This window comes from Candoia aspera, chromosome 2 (assembly GCF_035149785.1).
Source record: "Candoia aspera isolate rCanAsp1 chromosome 2, rCanAsp1.hap2, whole genome shotgun sequence".
In the NCBI taxonomy this organism is placed as follows: domain Eukaryota; kingdom Metazoa; phylum Chordata; class Lepidosauria; order Squamata; family Boidae; genus Candoia; species Candoia aspera.
Genome location: NC_086154.1, coordinates 55,193,586 through 55,206,188, shown reverse-complemented (window position 1 = coordinate 55,206,188; position 12,603 = coordinate 55,193,586). Strand labels below are relative to the sequence as shown.

At 36.2% G+C, this 12,603-nt stretch overlaps 1 protein-coding gene across 1 annotated transcript in view; it reads left to right on the top strand.

The window, feature by feature from the left end:
* Positions 1–12,603, top strand: part of IARS1 (isoleucyl-tRNA synthetase 1) — a 518,275-nt gene that overhangs the window by 105,062 nt on the left and 400,610 nt on the right. The window lies entirely within an intron of this gene.

Genomic DNA, 12,603 nt, shown 5'->3' with positions numbered 1-12,603 from the left:
CTCTTCGCTCCTTCATCGTTCTCTCAGAAACATTTCTAGTTTATTTCCCATTTCCAAGTGAAGTGGTGCCTGTGCAAAAGATGTGTGTATGACGTAGCTTAGCACATTTGCACACAAATACTATATCTTGTAAATTTCTATTCTTTTTTGCTGTGGCAAAAAACCTCCAAAACTCTGTTTTTCTTTCTGACAGAGTCTCTATGGTTCCCTCTCTACCCTCTCCTGCAGCTGAACACTACCTGAAGTGAACTACATCTTTACATTTCCCCCATTTCCCCCCACACTCTCCCAACTCCATGCTTTTATTTCACTGAATCCAGAGTGTTACCCTCCAAACTCCATGCCTTTCTCCCACTGAATTCTATATGCTGTTCTTCGAACTCTGTGTTTTTCTCTCCTTGAATTGAACAATGTGCTAAATTATCATAGATTATTACTGCTTTTTACAGGTAGTCCTCATTTAGCTACCACAATTGGGACCAGCAATTCAGTTGTTAAGTGAAGCAGTCGCTAACTGAGACCATGACTGTGCTTATGATTCTACTTCAGTTTTCCTTTGTTTTATGGACCTGCAAAGCTCATAAATGCGAGGATTGGTCACAAAGTTACTTTTTCATCACTGTCGTAACTGCAAACAGTTGCTGTCCAAGGCAGTCGCTAAACGAGAACTACCGGTATTTGATTGCTTTGTGTGTTAGCTTTAAATATTCTTTGTGCTACATTCCCCATACATTGTCAGCTGCTTGCTTTTATACCAACAGCCTTAAATATTAGTTAATAAATAAATTGGTTATGCATTATAGTTTCATTTTTGGACTTCTGGAATGCACAAGCCTGTTTAATAATCTATAGTATAAAGATGCCAACAGAGTGGGCTCCATGGCAAACCGCAGGGTGCAATACCAGCCAACAAGTGGAACTGATGGAAAGTGCTTGGTCTTATGGTGACAGGAAGATGACAGGAAGAGCTGACATACAAACTTGTTGAACTGTAATTCTTTTCACACTGGAGAATTTTTGAGGAAAGAGTTTATCCCCATCTAAAGCTTTTCCAATTAGGAGCTTGGCAGCTGAGTAGCCCCAGCAGTTGTTGAGCTAGACTGCTAGGAAGGAGTGCATTATTAACTACATGTGGTGCCTCTCCTAAAGCAAAATGTAGAATGTCACATGGTAGATATTTGTGAGCTAAATCTCTAAATATAGTACCATGCCTCCCAGAGTTTTCCTAGATTAAATGGAAAAGGAGTACTACAGAACAAACATGACCCTAGTTGGGAATAAGCATCTTCCAATGAAAATGGTCTTTGCAATGCCTTTACTCAGAGATAACCACCTTACAGTATGTCCTGGTTAGTTGAAATATTTCTATCTTTGGCTCTGGGAGGGAGGGACAGAGGGTCTGTCCCTCCTTAGAACCAGGTATCAGCCACTTAGAGAAATCAGACTAATTCTGTCTCCATTATTCCCCCCTCCCTATTTTCTGAGAAGTATTTTTCTAAAAGTAGTTCTGCAACATCCCAAAGCTCCTTTGTGGAAATCCTGATCAGGATGAAAACGAAACTCAGCCTGTGGCCATAAAAAAATCTACCCTGCAATTCCTGGCTGAGTGTATGAATTCAGGAAGATCCATATTTGATGCATATCCATACTATTATGTTTGCCCTGAATTTGGCTGCCAATGCCATGATGATATTGGGATACATTTGAAGCTATTCAATGTTGGGATTATGCACACACAAAACAACCTGTTGTATAGCATGCAGAAAAAAGCCAATGAAGCAACATAACAATAAGAAGGCTATTAAATTGCGTTTACAGCTGTGATGTAACAATGGAATAATTATCGAGAAACTTACTTGAAATTTTTCTTTATAAAATTATCACTTTTTGCAAAAAGTTAAGAAAGTGAAATGGATAAATAAGACACCAACTGTTTCTAATTTTATTCTTCACCTGTTCTGTGACTGGAGAAGATGTGTCTCTAGTTATCTTAGGGTTTGACCTCCATTAAAAGTGTTTATGTAAAGAATATAATTATAGTGTTTATGTAACTGGTGGAAGCTGTCTTATTTTAGTGTACTTTGGTTGCAATTAATCTCCATATTTTTCTACTTGGGATCCTAATTAGAGGCCTTGAGTGTCCACAAAAGACAAGAACAAAGTTCCTTGTAAATGAGTTAATATTCAAAACAGTATCTACATAGACCCAGGATTGATTGATTGATTGATTGATTATTTATATCTGTACCAACTGCAATCAGTAAGATTCTTGGTCATTCCCAATACAACCATTAAAAACAATATAGTAAAATATAGTACAGTTAAATTACAGAATAATAAAGCAGCAACATGCCCTCCACAAATCCCCAAACTCATGGTGTCATTCCATCTTCCAAAGGCTCTTTAAAAAATTAATTTTTTATTAGATATTTCAAAATCACAAGTTGATTTGCCATTCTTTTACAGAAGGAATTGTTCATGATTTCTAATAAGAACATAAAATGTCTTGACAGCCATTACCACATTCAAGGCCAATTTGGTATATTTTGTGAAAATAAGATGTTCAGTAATATTTAACAAAAAAATGGCAGGTTGAAAGAACTCAACTTTTAGAATTGTTTCATTCTATTATAAATCATTTCCACAAATTGGAATTTGGCCTTATAGCGTTACCAGCAAATAGATGATCCAATCTGATCAACATAATTCCAGCAATTTTTAGCAGCAGCTGCTAAATGCTTGATCAGGACATTGATAGCAAGCATCTCCTATAGTAACTAGGATAATGATGTACAATTGGATATTGGTGGATGAACTTCTGCAGCTTAAATATACAACTTAAGAGTGCTGTTTTAGACAGTTGCTCTTAATTTTTTTTTAATATAAGCAAGCAGTGTTGAAAAACCAGCCCATAACTTTTCTGAGATGTTTTCTCTGAGGGAAATGTGTTGTTGGAGATAGATAGATAGATAGATAGAGAGAGAGAGAGAGAGAGAGAGAGAGAGAGAGAGAGAGAGAGATAAACTGGAGTTTCAACATCCACAGCAATTTGTATTTTCTGATTGATCCCATGAACCAGAAAACAGTGCTGTGTCTCCTTTGCTGTAGAATTCCAGATGATGAAAGGAAGGCATGAGAGAAATTAAGATGCTGCTCCTGTTTTCTTCTCTGCAATTTTGTAGAACTAAATAAAGTGTCTGTATTTCTTCTCATCTCAGGTTGCTTTGGATGATCAGCACTGCAGAAGGTCATTGTCATGGGAAGATCATTTCCATTGTTCACTGGTAGTTTCCCTTTCACCAACTGCATAATGCTGAGGATCAAGTTACTACTGCCATAGCAGGCAATTGTATCTCTTCAGCAGATGAACTTAATAAAGCTTTTTCTGTAGGATCTGATTTTTTCATTGTTCAAATAAAGAGCATGGTGAACAGAAATTGCAGTTCCTTAAGTTAGTATACAGGAGTATGAGAGCCTGTAGATGCTTGATCCCCACACAACAATTGACTTATGCAAGGTGATATTTATTTTGACATTTTTTCCTTTCTTACCTGATTTCCCTTTACATAGCAATCTTGAACCTGTATTTGGAAATCTTCAGAAACCAAGATCTTAAAGATGAGTTTAGAAAACATAATGAAGCTGAAAAAATTTAAAACCAGAACTATCATGGACCTGAATCCTTAAATTTTCCATGCTATAAAATCCACCTTATATTTAAATTCTAATTCTTGTTACCAGTACTTCAACTGTTATTACATACCATTTAACAACACTTTACCCCTGGACTTTCTGTGTTGCAAAGATAGGATGTGTGGCAGATATAAATTTAACATTCTAATGAGCTTGACTCCCATTAAAAATGGATCTAGACATTATGATTGCCTCCAGTTGTTCTGCAGGCCAGGTTTGTGAGCTTCCCAAATGCACCGTGTTTCCAGAATGCTGGCCTAATTGGGCCTGTGGCCTGATCTAGCAGGGCTCGTCTTATTTCTTAAGTGCCTACTGGAAAAATGGTTTGAAAGGGTATGGACTATAACTGGCAAAGTGCTAGGAGCCACTAAATATAGTAATAACTAAATATAGTAACCTGAGCTTTTCTGTGATTTGCTAAATAAGTATAAGTCATGTAGATAGAAATAAAACATGCACTGTTATATATTGGTATGACATACAATCTGGAAATTTGTAAGCAAAACAGAAAGGAATTGATTTCTTGTTCCCAATACTCTGAAGCTTTTTAATTAGCTTTTTTCATCTATTCCTCCATTAAATGTATTTAAACTTGTGATCATCACTACATTTGTAATCATTTTGTATTTACTGTGTAAAGTATTTTTAATGGAGTTTAATATAAATAAATCTCCTTTTTTATTTCAGCCATATTTTGCTCATTTTCTTCTGGATGGAGAAACCTCAGATATTGTAGGCTTTCTTGTCGAGAAAATGCTCCAGTAATGTCAGAATAGTGCTTCTGTTTTTATCACTTAACTGTATTTGCTATAAAATTCATGACAAGGGTTACTGTACCATTTATAGAATGACAGCTTGATGCAAATTGCATAAGTTGTATAATGATATCTATCCTCTGTCAAATGATGTAAAATTATCATGAGGAATACCTTCAATTTAATGAACTTTCATTAATAATAGAGACCCTCTCCCCCCAATTAGTCCATTAAACCAGGGTGGAATGACTTCCTCCGTCACAGAACACACGACCTGTATTTCAACTTGTCCTCTTTTTTCCTTAACAATATGGATCTTATATGCTGACTGCTTTTGCTTGTTTTACTTTCGCTTACCTGGCAGAGGAGATACCATGATCATTTTATTTTTGCATTTTATTTCTTGAAACAGAGAAACCATTAATGAAACAAAAAAAAGCTGGGGAGTAGATATATGCACACCCATAATGAAGGAGCAGTGAAACATTTTAAACATTTATTTTTTTATTTAATATTTCTACTGAGAAAGAGATTTGTACCAAGGGCATCTATTTGGGAGACCATTATAAGGTGTCTAAGTAATAGGGATCTGATTTGAATAAATTGAGCCTTATTATAGGGCTTATACAAGCTCCTTGCTATTGTATTGAATTTTAGGCAGAGCAATTTCCCAGTGTGAAACAGGCTAAGTGAACTGTGGAAGAAAGAGGGCAGATCTTTGCTCTTTAAAGAAATGGGAGGGCAGGAAACAAGTGGTTGTTTTTTGTTTTTTAAAGTACTGATTGTCCAGGAAAAAAGGAGCAATAGTTTGAACCAAGGCACAAATACATTCAGAAACCTGGATTAAACAAACAAGAAAACTGGCCACAGTTTTAGAGCTAGAGATCCTTAAGTCTCCTTGGCGAGAATCAAGATTCCAATGGTATATTCAAGTATTTTTCTTGGCAATAATCCAGAAATTATTCATTATTGCTTTCTTCTGGGATTTCTTTTATCTCTGGGATTTCTTAAACATCTCCCTTCCACTTAATAACCAGGTCCAATTCTGCTTAGTTTTTTAAAGATCTGCCAAGGTTGGCTAGCTGGGTGATGCAGTGCTCTTGATTGCTGGAAACCCTTGGGCTTCCTCCCGCAGTCAGGAGGTGGGTTCCTTCTGCTGAGGCTTGAAGAGTGGGCATCACACGATACTGTTTGTCCTGTGGCTGCTTAAGAGTAGCTGCATTGTTATACTATGTAATAGCACCACTGTGATACTTTTGTATGCCATTTTTCATTCATTCCTAAGATTTAGAAACTTCTAATTTTCTTTTGTGCAGCAGTAGGGCATTATGTTGAGCTATCTACCATGAGTGCAAGATTTTTCCTAAGAAAACACGGTGAATTCTGTTGCAACCAGCATTTGCAAGCCCCAAAGAATGTGATTGTGATTCTTCCTTTGATGGGGCCATTTTTATTCTGCTTTAAAATATTATATTGTCTTTAACCATTAAACGTGGCTGAAAATGGTGTATAAAAGTGGGCAGACATAGATGTGGAAATTATAAATAAATAATCCTCAATTTTTCACTACTTACCGTTTTTAAAAAAAACATAATTGCAGTTACTTTTTTTTTGGCCAGTATTTTTTCTCCTTTCTCCTTTCTTTTCAAATTGCCTTGTTCTTACCTTCTGATAGATTTCCTTGGGACCCATTAAGAATGGAATTTATCAAAAGCTTTTCAGAAGTCCAAATATATGGTGGCTGCTGGATGTGGATATGAATCTATGCAACTACACTTTGGTTCAATCTTTCATTTTGTGGAGTATGCGCACATATAGACACATTTCCTCTTTCAAAAGGTCTTATAGTACTGATGAGCCCAAAAACATACTGTGGAGGCTATACTCCTTTTTTTCCCCTCAGCAAGACTTATTCTTTCATATCATTCTAATTCTGATTATTTTTAGTCTGATAGGCTTGTAATTACTGTATTCCAGTTCTGAATCCTCTTGGCTTCCTTCCACTTTCTAACTAGAAGGGTAGTTTTAAGACGTTCTGCAGTCAAAAAAGGAGTTGGTATAGAAAGGTGTTCCTTCTGAACTCAGTGGTTTCTGGGAATAAGGAAGATCTTACATGGTCTTAGGATGGCAGACATGTTTGTGGGAAGAGGTAAAAAAAAGTCACATGTGCTCAACACATAGAAAAAATAAGCAGAGCTTCAATCACACAGTTGCTGCCTCCATCTTGACTTTTTAGACTCTAAATATGGATGCCTTGAAAGATGGAATATTCAGTGTGTCTTGTGATTTTTCTCATTGTGTGTGCAAAAAATTACCATAAAGTGTACAATTTTCAGCGCTTGAGGTAGGCCTGGAAACAGATTCCACAAGGACTACTGGAACTCTCTGTTGCATGGCATAATAACTGAATCTTGAAAGCCTGGAACAGTTTCTCTCTCCCCATTCTCATATCAAGGTGTGGCAATCTTGAGTTTCTTCCCCACTTGCTCCTCCTTTACCTTAGCTGGTAAACACCAGCTAATGGCTGTTGAATACTCTCTTCAAGGCTATGTCCACACTACCCTATACAACAACTGAATGAAATATTATGCGATTATAAAGTTGATATGCTTAACTGTTGGTAAATATTAAATAAACTAGAACTAAGTTTATTTCATATGATATATTCATCATTGTTTTACTTCAGTATTCTGCAATAGGATCACTTTGAGCATAACTATTTGTAGAATATATGGTATATAAGTGAATCAACAATAACTATTTAATTTTATCAGAATGGCAAATTGGTGATAAACATCATTATGACACAACTAATATTCTTCTAATTCAGATAACGCACTGGGTTAATATTATGTCAAAGGTCAAGGTAACTTTATTACAGTGTTACATCAGCATACTGCACTAATATTAATTTATGCATGATCTTTTCCATAAAGGTCTAAGATGTTATTGGGTTCAAGTAAAATAAATCAAGCCATATTAAACAAGACTGGTAAATTTTCAATTAAAAAAAAGTCTGTGACTTTTCTTGATTTTATTTTTATCTATCTATCTATTTATTTATTTATTGACAAATTTATATGGCCGCCCAACTCAGACATGGTGACTCCAGGCAGCTTACAGAATTAAAATCGATAAAATAAAACACACACCCTATGGCGGCAACAAACACACTCAAATAACCATTTGATCGATGAGGTGACTGGGATGTTAAGCTAACTACAAGAAGGGTCACATCAGAGGCCAGAAAGTAACTTTTATTACTTTTATTATTAGGTGTTAAACTAATTATTAACCCATATCAATCAAACTAACTGTTAATCTATATCAAACTTATTAGAGGAATTTTTAAAATGCAAAATCTGCTTAGGCAGCTTTGGTAAAAGTCCTTTATCAAAACCCTTTGGATCTAAAGAACTATGTCTAATGGATCTCCTCTGACAGGTGGTGGTCTGGCTGGTCTGAGGTGCTATGGAAAGCTGTACAGGCTCTGTTTGGCAACTGCTAATAGAGAATAAAGCTGTGAAACCAATGATCTTGGTAAGAATGCCACCAAGATGCATGCATGTGTGTTTGTGTGTGTGTGTGTGTGTATGATAAAAATAGATATATAAATACATAATGAATCCATGATGGAGTGAGGAAGGGCCGTTCTAAACAGAAGGTGTGAATGCAGGCAGAAACAAAGCATATCTTAATCAATTATTGAGGGTCATGTGAGCCATACAGGAGGGCTTAATTTATATAAAATACTTTCATATAAGAAATTATAATAAAACTGTAACAAATAAAGAAATTCTGAAATCTTGTGAGGCCTCTTCAGACTGTGATGCCCTAAGCTGTGCCTTGTTTAGTTTATACCTAAATCTGGTTTTAATCTCTGTAGACATTTTTATTGATACTCTGGAAGAACTCTGAAAAATAGTAAGGCAGGATTAATTTGTGAAAAAGCCATGATATTTCTTCTTAAGACTTGAACTTTTATATGCTTCATAACAGTATTTTTAATCGTTCTTTCCTCCAGCTCATCCTGGAAAAGCTCACCTGTAATTTCTTGGATTGCCTGTTCTCTGATTGTGGTCTGGGCTCAAGGATAAAGTATATGTTTTTGATATAAGAGAAACAATTATGACTTCTTTTGGAATGCCTGGATGGATATCATCAAAGTGATTTGTATGCTTTTGATTTTTACCCACCATTCTTATATGTATTTAAGAAACATTTTGTTACTGTTTCTCATACAGTATTATCTGTACTTCTGTAAACGCATTTCTGTACATCCTTTTTTAAAGGTTATTATCAGATTTCTTTTATTTTTATTTTTTGTGCAAGCATATGCTCCTTTTCTGTTTTCTGAAAGAAGCCTTCTTTTCTGTAATAACTTTCTTGACATTCATTAACCAGATTGGCGTGAACTCACATTCTTTATGGTTCCATTCCTGACTGGTAGAGTACATTCTAGGTAGACATGTATAACTGTAGATTTGAGCAACCTTCAAGCATTCTAGAACAGTGAGGAGTTCAACTCCCAGAATTCCAGCACCAGTGCTGGCTGGGGAATTCTGGGAGTTGAAGTCCACACATCTCAAAGTTGCCAAGGTTGAAAAACACTGTTCTAGAAGGCTCCCTTTAACTTCCTTTTCAACTATCTTCCCTTCTCCTAGTCCAGTTGTTTTTGGATAACTTTTTCCTTTCAAAGTCAAATGGAACTATGATAGATTTCCCTGGCAATTTTCCAATTATATAGAATTAAATTAAATTTCCCTTGGGTCAGTGTTTCCCATCAATTTAATAACAATCAAATGTTGTGCTAGATCTTAAGTGCCACTGAGAATTAAGAAACAGGTGCAGTGGAATGTGATCCTAATCAGCGATGAGGAGGAGGAGGAGGAGGAGCCAATGTTATATGGTAATAAAGAATTGAGAAAGAACAGAAGCAGTAATTATCTGGAGAAGAAGATTACATCATCTCTTTGTACCTCTTTGAGCCTGTTTTGACTGCTGCTGTGTCGGGCCTGGCCTGGCCTGGCCTACTGTTAATAAAATGTGTCTGCATTTAAGAGAAAAAGGGAACGTCTTGTTTCTCTCTTTCTCTAGCATTTTCCTCTTCTCAATGTGTAGTTTAGATAAAAGTGAAGCTTTTTCTCATGTATTTCTTAATAAATCTACCTTTTCCTTCACATATAATTAACATTTGTAAGTCTTCACTGATATCTTGGTCAACATACAGGTCAACAATATTATGAACATTTTGCTTTTTCAGTGGGTTGCTCTGCAAATTAATTCTTCACTATTCTTTCAGCATGTTAGAACACATCCTCAAAGAAGGGCTCCTCCTGAATTCAATTCTCCATTTTTATGAGAAAAAGCAAAGGGGTTTGGGCTCTGCATACACTTTTGTTACTGTAAGTTGTCTCCATTTACGCTGCTAGTGGAGAATCTCAGGTTAGTTTATAAAGAACCCCCCCCCCCCTAGTTTCCTTTTCCTTTAGGCGGCTCCATACCAAATCTTTTTGTGGCCCAGTCATTTTGGGAATTTAATCCTTTGAACTCTTCTTTAGACAGAAACACATATTTAATTATTCTATTTCATAGGAAGCTATCACTTCCTGAAACACTTCTGACGCCTCTCTGATTTCATTTATCATTTCAGCAGCACCCTGAACCTTTCATCTACGTAAGTAACAATATGTACCTTCCAGCTTTTTCTTTTCCTGTCCTTGCAGACCATCCTAGTATTAAGAGCAGGGATGGAACAGGAATAGTGGCACTGTGGTATCTCTGTTGAATTTTTGAGAAATTGTATCAGTTGAGGAAATGACAAATTTATGGATGCAAGGAAGATAAATAAGTCCACACTTGCTAAATGTATCCTTACAGTTTCTTTTATGAAATTTATAAATATCTAGTTGCCTAAACAGTGTGAAAGTTAGACACAAACTTTTTAAGAAATTATTTCCCATAGCTGTAAACAGCAAATATAGCCACTTTACTTTAAATGAAGGATATCTGTAAAGATCCTAAGTCAATGCGTTTTCCCAGTTCAGGATAATTGGAGCTTCTAAATTCTAAAATCAAATGGATCTAAATTCTACCATGGCATTCTTCAGCCATATTTTCTAACCCAAAACACTGAGGACTGGTAAAAGATTCTTGGAGTCAGAATAGATTCTCTCTCTAAACCATGATCTTCTTACTGGGAAGGTGAAAAGTCACTAATTTAAGCATACCACTCACTACCAGCACTTAAAAACAGAAAAACTCAAATGTGATGTAAACTGCCTAAGAAAAAGATTCCAAGTGATTACAGTTATTCTGATGTACTAGAATATAATAACAACTTTGTTTAAATTCTGTTCTGTTTTGTTGATTTACTCTGACATCCTGTTCTGTCTTCAAGAAGCTCAGAGTGATTTCATATATCATGCTAAGCCAAAACCAACCAATCCAGTTACTGTATTTTGTAAACCATTTTTTATGGTTTAGCATGCTATGAATTCAATCTATGTGATTCATTCAATAAAGCTTTGTTAAACCATGATTTAAGGTTACTTACTAGAAATGATTTTAGATCTGTGAAGGAAGCAAACTGGGCTCCCCAGCAATCATGGGATGCCTTCCATTCTGTCATGGCTTAGCTTCCTTCTGCTGCAATGGTGTTGAGTCTGATCCACTGCCCCCACTGAGGGACCTTTGTGTGAATGAGACAGGAATATCAGTATTCCACCCCGCTTTCCATTGCTTCACACAGGAATTAATGTTCTCTACAACCAAAGGGTGCATAGTTCAATTGTGAAAAGCCCCATTAGCATTGGGCTTCACATGAAGGGAGTAAGTCAGGGAAGTTACATACTGTAATGGTTGCCTAGTCCAAATACTCAGACTCACAAGAGGTTGCTAAATGAAATCTGATTTATTAGGAAACTTGAGACAAATACAGAGAAAGCTGAGAATGAGCCAAAGCGCGCGAAATACAAACTAAATACCCTCGCTTCAAACCCAATCCCGCCCCTCACCCCACCATAGTAACCACCCCCTCCCAGGTGTTGGCAACCGTCACACATCGGCCTGGGAAAGCACCTTGAAGACATGTCATAACCCAAACATACATTCCTGCAGAACAGCAAGGAGATTACAGCCTGGCACGGCTGAAATTCCCCTCCCCGCAAATGACAGACACGGAACAGGAAAGTGACATGTGAAACGTTACGATGTATTCAAACCATTGGAACGATGAACATGACACATACTATGTAATATAGATGAATCAGAGACATGGGACTAGGAGATGATTTTTTATCAACAAAGAGATAGTCTTATGCTGTCATTGCTGATTAAATGAATCTTCTTACCTAAAATTATTACACCCTATAAACTATCATTTCACTTTTTCCTTCCCCCACCCTTGTTCGTGGGGGATCAATGGCTCCTCAAATTGTTTCCTTGAATGCCTAGGCTTCCTATAAGTAACCCCTTCAAAAGAGTTATAAAATGTTATGATGGTGAGTTTAAATGGTACTTCCTACTTAGATCATATCTTCCTAAGATATTTAAAATGTCAGCCAACTATCCCAGGTAGTTTTTCACCACATATTGCTGTATTTACATTTGTATTGCTTCAATTTTATGAAAACAGAATTATTTCTAGTATTCTTTTCTAAAAGAGGTAAAAATTAGGCAGAGTATGTGGTGATATTCTGACATATTTGCCCACTACTGAGATATCTGTGAGTATCCCTGTTTCAACAATCACCTAGGGCATCATTTGATTATTTTAAATTTACATTTCACTGCAACTGTCATTAAAAAGAATATTAATCTGCATAAAATCTATGTACTATAAAGATGTTGATCCTTATAGATGCAGAGCATTACATAATTATGGGATAACTTTAATCAGTAACAAGATGTTAATCCATATTGATATAGGTCATTAAAATGACGTGAATCTGAAAACTTTGCAGAGGTTTAACAGATCAGTTAATGTGTACGTTGCTTTATTCTGTTGCTAAGTGAAGCTGTCTTACTGTAAGGGTAGAACGGTCTCCACTGCAATAAATCAACCTTTGTCCTAATATGGTATCTGACATGAGTGCTACACAGCTGGAGTTCTGTTCCTTTCTTTTCTCGTCTTTCGCCATGGAATGTATGCAGC